Below are 12,419 nucleotides of genomic sequence, written 5' to 3'. Positions count from 1 at the left end.
GAGGAAACACAAAAATTCCTCAAGGAATTACAGGAGAACACTGTTAAACAGGTAGAAGTCCTTAAAGAGGAAACACAAAAAATCCCTCAAGGAATTACAGGAGAACACTGTTAAACAGGTAGAAGCCCTTAAAGAGGAAACACAAAACTCCCTCAAGGAATAACAGGAGAATACTGCTAAACAAGTAGAAGCTCTTAAAGAGGAAACACAGAAAATCCCTCAAGGAATTACAGGAGAACACTGCTAAAAAGGTAGAAGTCCTTAAAGAACTACAGGCAAATGCTGCTAAACAGGTAGAAGAAACACAAAAGTCCCTTAAAGAATTACAGGAAAGTGGGTGTGGGCAGCTTTTGGAGAAAGCCGGAAGCAGCTCTGGGTGAGTGTTAAAGCACTCATGGCGCTCTCCTTCAGTGGGGCAATTGGGCTGACTTTTCTTATGCTGGGATGTGCCTTGGAGGACTATGACATTTACTGGCCCCTGTTCGTCTTGATTTTCTACGTCATCTCCCCCATCCCCTACTTCATTGCCAAAAGGGTCACATATGACTCTGACGCGACCAGCAGTGCCTGTCCGGAATTGGTGTATTTCTTCACCACTGGGATTGTTGATTCTGCCTTTGGACTTCCTGTTATTCTTGCTCGTGTGGATGTGATCAAGTGGGGAGCCTGTGGTCTTGTGTTGGCCAGCAACGCTGTCATTTTCCTCACAATTCTAGGCTTCTTCCTCGTCTTTGAAGGAAGAGATGATTTCAGTTGGGAACAGTGGTAGCCCCTCCTCCCCATGGAAAGCATTGAGTCTTAGAATTTGTACTGAACGTATATGTGTGCACATGTGTTTCAGATTTGAATATGCTGAGTTTTTTTATACCTTTATATCATGATCATCTTAGGGAGATGTTGTAAACAAAAGATGAGTTTTACTTCTGGCACACAGGTCACTCCATTGACTCAAAGTGAATTGTTTTTATCTTCTAGCTTCCAGAAAGTCTGTTACTATGGCCTTGTAGACAGCTGCTCACTTATCCAGGGGGATCTAAACCTTTTGCCTTGGGATATGCTTAGGAGACACTGGGGCAGATCTCCTACAGTCCAAACATAGGTGGCGCTCTCTCTGTACACTTAGACTCATCTCAGAGGAAGTCTCATCCACACAGAGCATCAGCATCTGCTAGGAGCATATTGGGGATGCAGGATCAGACAGGGTACATTTGATGAGATTGCACACTTGGCACATGCATATTGACGGGTGAGGAGGTTTGTTGTAGAGGAATAAACATCATAGCTCCCCTGCCCTCTCTGGGTGTTGCATGCTCATTTGCAGAAAAAAAAAAAAAATCACCTGCCCCCTGCTGTGAATGAGTTCAGACTTTAGGTGTTTCTAATATGTTGAAGTCTATAATACTTGTGTTGTTCCTCAAATTTGGAGGACCTGTTCTTAGGCAGGAACAGATAAGTCATCCAAAAGGCAGTAGCTGATTGCTCAGAATAAGATACAAAATAACCAAAAAACCCCTCTGGGGTCCAAGGAGGGAAACTTGGCTGGAATGGTCCCTGTTTTAAGTGGAGGCCAGGTTAGATAATTCTTGGAAATGTCCCTCTATGGTGTCTCCCATCCCCCACGCAGCATTCCTGTTTGCTCTTGGTGGTAGGTCTCCTGAAGGGTATGAGGCAAGAGTGAGCACAGGGGAGGGAGTCACTGAAGTTACACGCTGGTGCACTTTTCATCCTTGATATTGAACTTGATGTCACCTCCACAGGAAACACAAAGATCCATATCATTTTGGTTCTTATAAACAGTTTTTCTAGCTCATCTTTTTTATCTGGAGCTTACTGGGAGAAGGAAGTGAGAACTACAAGCACCCAGTCAGGATGCCATCAGCGGTGTTTAAGTGTTGATGCTGCTCGCTAATGAGTGTTCAGAGCATTCTCCCTTGAGGCTTGTGGTCCAAGGAATCAGCATCTGGGCCAGGGCTGGTGTGACACTGGGACCAGCAGGTGAATGGACAGAGGACAGTGTGCAATGTTATATTTTGGCCTTGTGCATGACATTATGTTTTGAATATTTTGTGTACAAATAGAATTGTTAGCGTTGTCATTTCTAGTATTTACATTAGAAAAATTATTTAGATACTTGATCATTTAACTAGCATTTTTAATCATGACACTTGCTATTATAATAAATTTGACTTTTAACACTGAAAAAAAAAAAGAATTACAGGAAAACACAACCAAACACGTGATGGAATTGAACAAAACCATTCAAGATCTAAAAATGGAAGTAGAAACAATGAAGAAAACCCAAACAGAGACAACTCTGGAGATAGAAACCCTAGGGGAAAAAATCAGGAACCATAGATGTGAGCATCACCAATAGAATATAAGAGATGGAAGAGAGAATCTCAGGTGCAGAATATTCCATAGGGAACATGGACACAAAAATCAAAGAAAATGCAAAATGCAAAAAGATCCTAATTCAAAACATTCAGGAAATCCAGGACACAATGAGAAGGCCAAACATACAGATAATAGGAGTAGATGAGAATGAAGATTTTCAACTTAAAGGGCCAGTAAATATCTTCAACAAAATTATAGAAGAAAACTTCCCATATCTAAGGAAAGTGATGCCCATGAACATACAAGAAGCCTACAGAACTCCAAATAGACTGGACCAGAAAAAAATTCCTCCCAACACATAAAAATCAGAACAACAAATGAACTAAACAAAGACAGAATATTAAAAGCAGTAAGGGAAAAAGGTCAAGTAACATACACAGGGAGGACTATTAGAATTACTCCAGACCTCTCTCCAGAGACTATGAAAACCAGAAGATCCTGGATATATGTTATACAGATACTAAGAGAACACAAATGCCAGCCAAGGCTACTATACCCAGCAAAACTCTCAATTACCATAGATGGAGAAATCAAAGTATTCCATGACAAAACCAAATTCACACAATATCTTTCCACCAATCCAGCCCTTCAAAGGATAATAAAGGGAAAACACCAACTCAAAGATGGAAACTTCCCCCTAGAAAAAGCAAGAAAGTAATCCTTTAACAAAACTAAAATAAGACAGCCACAAGAACAAATTCCCAACTTTAACAACAAAATGACAGGAAGCAACAATTACTTTTCTTTGATTTCTCTTAACATCGTTGGACTCAATTCCCCAATAAAAAGACATAGACTTACACACTGGCTACACAAACAGGACCCAACATTTTGCTGTTTACAGGAAACCCATCTCAGAGATAAAGAGCCACCATCTCAGAATAAAAGGCTGGAAAACAATTTTCCAAGCAGATGGTCCAAAAAAACAAGCTGGAGTAGCCATTCTTATATCGAATAAAATTGACTTCCAATCCAAAGTTATCAAAAAAGACAAGGAGAGGGATTTCATACTCATCAAAGGTAAAATCTAACAAGATGAACTCTCAATTCTAAATATCTATGCTCCAAATGCAAGAGCAACCACATTCATTAAAGAAACTTTAGTAAAGCTCAAAGCACACATTGCACCTTACACAATAATAGTGGGAGACTTCAACACTCCACTCTCACCAATGGAGAGGTCCTGGAAAGAGAAACTAAACAGAGACAGATGGAAACTAACAGAAGTTATAAAACAAATGGATTTAACAGATATCTACAGAACAGTTTAAACTAAAACAAAAGGATATACCTTTTTCTCAGCACCTCATGGTATCTCCTCCAAAAAAGACCATATAATCAGTCACAAAACAGGCCTCAACAGATACAAAAATATTGAAATTATCCCATGCATCCCATCAGATCACCACAGACTAAGGCTTATCTTCAATAACAGCATAAATAATAGAATGCCAACAGTCACATGGAAACTGAACAGCACTCTCCTCAATGATACCTTTGTTAAGGAAGAAATAAAGAAACAAATTAAAGACTTTCTAGAGTTTAATGAGAATGAATCCACAACATACCCAAACTTATGGGACACGATAAAAGCAGTCCTACGAGGAAAATGTATAGCCCTGAGTGCCTCCAAAAAGAAACTAAAGAGAGCATACACTTGCAGTCTGACAGCCCACTCAGAAGCTCTAGTACTAAAGGAAGCAAATTCACCCAAGAGGATAAGACAGCAGGAAATAATCAAACTCAGGGCTGAAACCAACAAAGTGGAAACAAAAAGAAATATTCAAAGAATCAACCAAACCAGGAGCTGGTTCTTTTAGAAAATCAACAAAATAGACAAAACCTTAGCTAGACTCACTAGAGGGCACAGGGACAGTATCCTAATTAACAACATCAGAAATGAAAAGGGAGACATAACAACAGATTCTGAGGAATTCCAAAACATCATCAGATCCTACTACAAAATGCTATATTCAACAAAACTGGAAAACCTTGATGAAATGTACAACTTCCTAGATAGATACCAGGTACAAAAGTTAAATCTGAATAGGATTAACGATCTAAAAAAATCTCATTTCCCCTAAAGAAATAGAAGCAGTGATTAATAGTCCCCCCCCCCAAAAAAAAGCCCAGGTCTGGATAAGTATAGTGCAGACTTCTATCAGACCTTCAATAAAGACCTAATTTCAACTCTCCTCAAATTATTCCACAACATAGAAACAGAAGGTACTCTACCCAATTCATCATATGAAGCCACAATTACTCTGCTACCCAAACCACACAAAGATTCAACAAAGAAAGACAACTACAGACCAATTTCCCTTATGAATATCGATGCAAAAATACTCAAGAAAGTCTTTGCAAACTGAATCCAAGAACACATCAAAGTGACCATCCATCATGACCAAGTCGACTTCATCTCAGGGATGCAAGGATGGTTTAATATATAGGAATCCATCCACATAATCCACTGTATAAACAAACTCAAAGACAAAAACCACATGATCATCTCATTAGTTGCTGAGAAAGTATTTGAAAAAAATCCAACACCCCTTCATGATAAAAGTCTTGGACAGATCAGGAATTCAAGACCCATACCTAAACATAATAAAAGCAATATAGAACAAAACAGTAGCCAACATCATAGTAAATAGAGAAGCTGGAAGCAATCCCACTAAAATCAGGGACTAGACAAGGCTGCATACCTCTCCCTACCTATTGAATATAATACTTGCAGTCCTAGACAGAGCGATTCAACAACAAAAGGAGATCAAGGGGATACAAATTAGAAAGGAAGAAGTCAAAATGTCACTATTTGCAGATGATATGATAGTATATATAAGTGACCCTAAAAATTCCACCAGAGAACTCCTAAGCCGGATAAACAGCTTCAGTGAAGTAGCTGGATATAAAATTAACTCAAACAAATCAGTGGCCTTTCTCTACATAAAGGATAAACAGGCTGAGAAAGAAATTAGGGAAACAACACCCTTCACAATAGTCACAAGTAATATAAAATATCTTGGCGTGACTCTAACTAAGGAAGTGAAGGATCTGTATGATAAGAACTTCAAGTCTCTGAAGAATGAAATTGAAGAAGATCCCAGAAGATGGAAAGATCTCCTATGCTTATGGATTGGCAGGATTAATAAAGTAAAAATGGCTATCCTACCAAAAGCAATCTACAGATTCAATGCAATCTCCATCAAAATTCCAACTCAATTCTTCACTGAGTTAGAAAGGGCAATTTGAAAATTCATCTGGAATAACAAAAAACCTAGGATAACAAAAACTCTTCTCAAGGATAAAAGAACCTCTAGTGGAATCACCATGCCTAACCTGAAGCTTTACTACAGAGCAATTGTGATAAAAATTGCATGGTACTGGTACTGTGACAGATAGGTAGATCAATGGAATAGAACTGAAGACCCAGAAATGAACCCACACACCTATGGTCACTTGATCTTCGACAAGGGAGCTAAAACCATCCAGTGGAAAAAAGACAGCATTTTCAACAAATGATGCTGGCACAACTTGTAGTTATCATGTTGAAGAATGTGAATTGATCAGTTCTTATCTCCTTGTAGTAAGATCAAGCCTAAGTGGATCAAGGAACTCCGCATAAAACCAGAGACTGTGAAATTTAAAGAGGAGAAAGTAGGGAAAAGCCTCGAAGATATGGGCACAGGGGAAAATTTCCTAAACAGAACAGTAATGGCCTGTGCTATAAGATCAAGAATAGACAAATGGGACCTCATAAAATTGCAAAGCTTCTGTACAGCCAAAGATACTATCAGTAAGACAAAAAGGCCACCAACAGATTTGGAAAGAAGTTTTACCAATCCTAAATCTAATAGGGGACGAATATCCAATATATACAAAGAGCTCAAGAAGCTGAACTCCAGAAATTCAAATAACCCCATTAAAAATGGGGTACAGAGCTAAACAAAAAATTCTCAATTGAGGAATATGGAAGGGCTGAGAATCATTTGAAAAAATGTTCAATATCCTTAATCATAACGGGAATGCAAATCAAAACAACCCTGATATTCTACCTCACACCAGTCAGAATGGCAAGGATCAAAAATTCAGGTGACAGCAGATGCTGGCAAGGATGTGAAGAAAGAGAAACATTGCTCCATTTCTGGTGCGATTGCAAGCTGGTACAACCACTCTGGAAATCAGTCTGGCGGTTCCTCAGAAAACTGGACATAGTACTACCAGTAGATCCAGCAATATCTCTCCTTGGCATATACCCAGAAGATGTTCCAACTGATAATAAAGACACATGCTCTACTATATTCATAGTAGCCCTATTTATAATAGCCAGAATTTGGAAAGAACCCAGATGTCCCTCAACAAAGAATGGATACAGAAAATGTGGTAAATTTACACAATAGAGTACTACTCAGCTATTAAAAACAATGAATTTATGAAATTCTTTGGCAAATGGATGTATCTGGAGGATATCATCCTGAGTGAGGTAACTCAATCACAAAAGAAGTCACTTGATATGCACTCACTGATAAGTGGATATTAGCCAGAAACCTAGAATACCCAAGATACAACTTCCAAAACACAAGAAAATAAAGAAGGAAGACCTATGTGTGGATACTTCATTCCTCTCTAGAATAGGGATTAAAATATCTATGGAAGGAGTTGCAGAGACAAAGTTTGGAGATATGACAAAAGGATGGACCATTCAGAGAGTGCTTCCCCCAGGGGTCTATCCCATTATCAGCCACCAAATGGAGACACTATTGAATATGCCAGCAAGATTTTGCTGAAAGGACCCTGATATAGCTGTCTCCTGTGAGGCTTTGCCAGTGCTTGGCAAATACAGAAGTGGATGCTCACAGTCATCTTTAGGATGGAAAACAGGGCCCCCATTGTAAGAGCTAGAGAAAGTACCCAAGAGCTGAAGGGGTCTGCAACCCAATAGGTGGAACAATACTACGAACTAATCAGTACCCCCAGAGCTCGTGTCTCTAGCTGCATATTTAGCAGAAGATGGCCTAGTAGGCCATCATTGGGAAGAGACCCTTTGGTCTAGCAAACTTTATATGCCCTAGTACAGGGGAACGTCAGGGCCAAGAAGTGGGTGTGAGTGGGTAGGGGAGCAGGGTGGGGGGAGAGTAAAGGGGACTTTTGGGATAGCATTTAAAATGTAAATGCAGAAAATATCTAATTTTAAAAAAAGAAAAGATTGTAAAAGTTCACCATAAAGCTCTTAAAAGAGAATCTTTGAAAAATTTATATTTAAAAGTTGAATTTAAAAAAAAGCTATATAATTACACAAAGTATATGCACTAATATACATTTTAAGACAATATTAAGCATAGCTACATTGCTTAATGATTAATATCAGTTCTTATTTCTTTAATACTATGTGAAAACATAGCTACTTCCTACATAACAAAATAAACTGTGATTACTTGACCATTGGACATTATGCTTACTAATGTAAATGCACTACAGTTTTTATATTTGTAATATCATCTTTGGGAGATAAAAAACCAAATCCCAAATTATTTAATGATTTATATGGTTTTCTTTTTTGCTGTTCAACGACTTGAAAATATGTTTTTATATTATTTTATTGATTTGGAACTTAGAGAACATACCTAGCCAATTAGAATAAAACAAAGTCATCATTTTTGCAAATATATTTTAAAAACTATTTATTTACAAAAATGAAAGCTTTAAAGTTAATTGTTAATTTGTAATTTAATATAAACAAGAGAAGGTAATACTACTTTTATGATTTTACCTTTGATTAAAAATCAATTGTACATAGCTTTATTGTTATCAATATATCCACCTATCTACCTACCTATTATCTACATATCTACATATCTATGTATCTGTCTATCTATCTATCTATCTATCTATCTATCTATCTATCTATCTATCTATCTATCCATCCATCCATCCATCCATCCATCCATCCATCCATCCATCCATCCATCTATCTATCTATCTATCTATCTATCTATCTATCTATCTATCTATCTATCTATCTATAATCTATCCATTGACTAATCTTATGTAAATATGAAGTGATATGATGCATTAAGGCTTTATAAAAGAACCTTTTGTTGTTTGAGTCCCTCTTCCTTTGGTGTAGGTTTCCTTCAACTTTCCAAGTTGAGGCCTCTACTTGTTAGTTCATTTCCTGCTTTGCACCACTGGTATCTGGCTATTACCCTCCCAACCCCCTACCAATGCTCCATTTACACTTTTTTTGTTACTGGAATTACTCCTTGTTGTCTACCTACATCTGAAATAGTGGAGCTAGGAATCAAAGATGAGATGTAGTATGTGGAGTTTCATTTGTGGATCTCTGTTATCTCACACAACATTTTTTTCCAAATCTGTTTAATTAACTGCAAAGTTTATGATTTCCCTTTTCATGTAGCTGAATAACATTTCATTGTGTATAGTACTCCTTTGTGTACTACATTTTTCTCATCCACTTATCTGTTGAAGGACATTAGGTTTATTTCCATTTCTTGATATTGTAAATATGGTGGCAATGATCACTGCTGAGCAAGTATCTTTGGAGTAGAATGTCAAGACCTTTAGGCATATGCCAATTAGTGGCTTATATTGAAGATTTGTTTTTAGATTTTTGAAGATCCTCCATACACATTCCCAGAGTTACTGAACCATTTTCTGTCCACACCAAGTGTTCCTCTTTCTCTACAACCTAGTTATAATTTATTGCCCATTGTTTTCTTGACACGGACATTGAGACTGGGAACAGAGTAAACCTCAAAGATGTTTTAATTAACATTTCTCTGATAACTAAGGATAAGGAACACCTTTGAGATACTACTTAGGCAGTCTTCTATTGAAAACTTTATGTTTAGATCCTCAGCTCATTTTTGGAGGTGATCATTTGTTTGCTTGACACTTATTTCTTGTTATATTATTGGTAGAAATCTTTTGTCTGATGTATAGCTACAAATATTCTTGCTCATTCTGTGAATTTCTTTTTCACTCAACTAATTGTTTTCTGTGGAGAGCCGTGCCATGAGCAATCGCCATTATAAGATGGCGCTGGCTTCCACTGTGCCTAACTAGTAAACAAGCCTTATGTACAAGTGCAAGAGTAAATTCACGCCCAGTCACTGCCCATCTCGGGTGTAGTAATGAGGTGATGGGCGAACAACTAATCAGGTGCTGTCATGCCACATCAGGTGCTGAAACGTCACGCTGCAGGCTATATAAGCAGCGTCATTTTCCGGGTTCGGGGTCTTCCTTATGTTGAAGCAATAAAAGCTTTTTCGTAGAAGGATCCGGTTGTCCTAGTGAATTCTTGCCGGTGAGATACTAGCTTGGGCAAGAGTTTCCTTAGTTGTACAAAAGCTTCATTAGTTTTATGAGGTCCCAGTTGTCAGTTACTGGCATTAGTTCTGAAGAAACTTAAGCCACAGGAGTCAATAAAACTTCCCATGTGGACTAAAATCCCAGTCAAGATTTTAAAAACTTATTTAGAAGAGTTGGTCATGGTAGTCCAAGGATCTCCTAAAACAATATAGTTTACTTATATATGCTTTATTGAATCACAGGGTTGAGGCCACCCTCTGTTGCTGAAGCCACCACATACTTAGGACATTTGAGTCAGATGAGTAGAATTGAGAATGGCATAAAAGTCTCTTTCTTATGGTCTAGCTTTCATGTTCTTAGAAAATAATGTATAAACTGCCATGTGAGGGAAACAAATAGGCCCAGGGAACCACAATACTTATGAACCAAAGCAATTGACAACCTGGCAAAATATTCATAAAGTTGCAAGAAATGAAAGTTACATGTTGGTAATTACAGCAGTCTAATTGGCTTTTTGGTCTACTCATGAGGCCTGAGGAGACATGGAAAAGGGTATAAATACTAAAAGAGCCAACATACCAGGAAATCTGCTGTGATACAGTCTCTCTTAAAAATGGTTGCATAAATTAGATGAGTATTATTTTTTACTGGCTAATTTCTTTATTTACATTTTAAGTGTTATCCCCTTTCCCAATTTCACTCCCCAGAAATCCCTTATCCCATACCCCCTCCTGCTGCTTCTATAAGGGTGTGCCCCTACCCATCCACCCACTTCTGCCTTCCCACCCTTAAATTCCCCTACATTGGGGCATTGAACCTTCACAGGACCAAGAGCCTATTCTCCCACTGATGCCTGACAAGGCCATCCTCTGCTACATGTACAGCTGGAGCCATGGGTCCCTCCACGTGTACTCCTTGGTTGGTGGTTTAGACCCTGGAAGCTTTGGTTGGTTGATATTGTTGTTCTTCTTATGGGGTTGCAAACCCTTTCAGCTCCCAGTCCTTTCTCTTAAATTCTCCCTTGGGGACCCTGTGATCAGTTCAATGGTTGCCTGTGAGCATCTATGTTTGTATTGGTAAAGCTCTGGCAGAGCCGCCCAGGAGACAGTTATATCAGGCTTCTGAGGCATGCAGTTCTTGGCATCCATAATACTGTCTGCATTTGGTCACTATTTATAGGATGCATCAAGGACACATGCTCCACTATGTTCATAGCAGCCTTATTTATAATAGCTAGAAGCTGGAAACAACCGTGATGTCCCTCAACAGATACAGAAAATGTGGTACATTTATACAATGGAGTGTTACTCAGCTATTAAAAGCAATGAATTCATGAAATTCTTAGGCAAATGGATGGAAATAGAAAATATCATCCTGTGTGAGGTAACCCAATCATAAAAGAACACACATGGCATGCACTGACTGATAAATAGATATTAGCCCAAAAGTGGAATATCCAAGAAATAATTCACAGACCACATGGAGCTCAAGAAGGAAGTTCAAAGTATAGATTCTTCAGTTCTTCTTAGATAGGGGAACAAAATACTAACAGGATCAAGTATGAAAACAAGGTATGGATCAAAGACTGAAAGAAAGGCCATCCAGAGACTTGAGGAATATTAATATTAGTGGACATGTTAATTCAGAAGGGGAAACATTTTCGCTCTTTCTTTTTTTTTTCCATTTTTTATTAGGTATTTAGCTCATTTACATTTCCAATGCTATACAAAAAGTCCCCCATATCCACCCACCCCCACTCCCCTGCCCACCCACTCCCCCTTTTTGGCTCTGGTGTTCCCCTGTACTGGGGCATATAAAGTTTGCAAGTCCAATGGGCCTCTCTTTCCAGTGATGGCCGACTAGGCCATCTTTTGATATATATGCAGCTAGAGTCAAGAGCTCCGGGGTACTGGTTAGTTCATAATGTTGTTCCACCTATAGGGTTGCAGATCCCTTTAGCTCCTTGGCTACTTTCTCTAGCTCCTCCATTGGGAGCCCTATGATCCATCCATTAGCTGACTGTGAGCATCCACTTCTGTGTTTGCTAGGCCCCGGCATAGTCTCACAAGAGACAGCTACATCTGGGTCCTTTCAATAAAATCTTGCTAGTGTATGCAATGGTGTCAGCGTTTGGATGCTGATTATGGGGTGGATCCCTGGATATGGCAGTCTCTACATGGTCCATCCTTTCATCTCAGCTCCAAACTTTGTCTCTGTAACTCCTTCCATGGGTGTTTTGTTCCCAAATCTAAGGAGGGGCATAGTGTCCACACTTCAGTCTTCATTCTTCTTGAGTTTCATGTGTTTAGCAAATTATATCTTATATCTTGGGTATCCTAGGTTTTGGGCTAATATCCACTTATCAGTGAGTACATATTGTGTGAGTTTCTTTGTGAATGTGTTACCTCACTCAGGATGATGCCCTCCAGGTCCATCCATTTGGCTAGGAATTTCATAAATTCATTCTTTTTAATAGCTGAGTAGTACTCCATTGTGTAGATGTACCACATTTTCTGTATCAATTCCTCTGTTGAGGGACATCTAGGTTCTTTCCAGCTTCTGGCTATTATAAATAAGGCTGCTATGAACATAGTGGAGCATGTGTCCTTCTTACCAGTTGGGGCATCTTCTGGATATATGCCCAGGAGAGGTATTGCTGGATCCTCCGGTAGTACTATGTCCAATTTTCTGAG

General features: G+C 38.7%; 1 pseudogene; it reads left to right on the top strand.

Annotated features, from left to right (window-relative positions):
• On the top strand, positions 376-2,194 carry Gm5548 (predicted pseudogene 5548; annotated as a pseudogene).

The sequence above is a fragment of the Mus musculus genome, chromosome 3 (assembly GCF_000001635.26).
Source record: "Mus musculus strain C57BL/6J chromosome 3, GRCm38.p6 C57BL/6J".
NCBI classification, from domain to species: domain Eukaryota; kingdom Metazoa; phylum Chordata; class Mammalia; order Rodentia; family Muridae; genus Mus; species Mus musculus.
The sequence above is the reverse complement of the archived record's forward strand: the minus strand, read 5'-3'. Positions and strand labels throughout refer to the sequence as shown.